Here is a 1055-nt window from a genome sequence, read left to right on the forward strand (position 1 = left end):
GATAGAATAAGTACTAGGCTTCCAAAGAATAAGTCCTGGGGTCGATTTGCTCAACTAAAGGTGGTGCTCCAGCATGGCCACAGCCAAATGACTGACACAAGTAAAAGAGAGAAAGATTATTTTTAAAAAGTAATCTAATTACATGTCTGTGGTGCTGGAGTACTGGAGCTGAGGCTTCTGATTGCAGGTCAACCTAGAGGGATTCCATGATCTCCAAGTTGTACATCCTGTCAATTAACATTTCTCCAGAGATTCTTTGGAGGAACCCCTTTTAGCCACTTGTATTCACAATCGTACTCTTTCAGAAGTAAGCCAACATTCATGATCATAGCACAGTGTTGGCTAAATACCCTGAAACATCCTGTGTAGATAGACATCCATCAGTCTTAAAAGACCATGGATCTGCACCTGGAGAACTCTTTGTCAGCTGCTGATGGTGGTGCAGCATCTGCTGTGGCTGTACAGGCCCACACATGTGTGACAGTCTTGTAGCGACTGCATTTGAAGAAGCTCTCCACCATTGTTACAGACTTTTCCTTTCTTCAGTGGCAAGTTTCAATTTCTCCTCTCACTCCATCCCCTTGCATAGTACTTGTCTTCAGTGTGGGCAATCATTTGCGACTTCATCCCATCTTAAGACATCCAGATCTGTTGACTGCATATCTCTCTTGCAGAAGTCCTTGAAATGAATACGAGGTTGATTATATTAATAACTAGCAGAAATACCCGGCGTTGCCCGGGTTAAAGAGAATAATGAAATCTAAAAACGCTGTCTAGACTACGCATCATCTTTATATATAGAGATGTATATACACACACGCACCCAAACACACGTATATATATGTATATCAATATAAATATATGAAAGTCAATGAAGTTTCGTAAAAGAAGGTGATCATGTACATACTTTCTTGCTGTTGTGATTATAACACCTCATTGTAAACTATGTTCCTTGTTTTCCCTTGTGGAGCATATGCAAATAGGTTTTTTGTTGCTGCCCACTCTTGAGCAGCCAACATACAATTGTCCATGTGAGAAGCAGGGCTCTTCCAAGA

Source organism: Octopus bimaculoides, chromosome 16 (genome assembly GCF_001194135.2).
Source record: "Octopus bimaculoides isolate UCB-OBI-ISO-001 chromosome 16, ASM119413v2, whole genome shotgun sequence".
Classification (NCBI taxonomy): domain Eukaryota; kingdom Metazoa; phylum Mollusca; class Cephalopoda; order Octopoda; family Octopodidae; genus Octopus; species Octopus bimaculoides.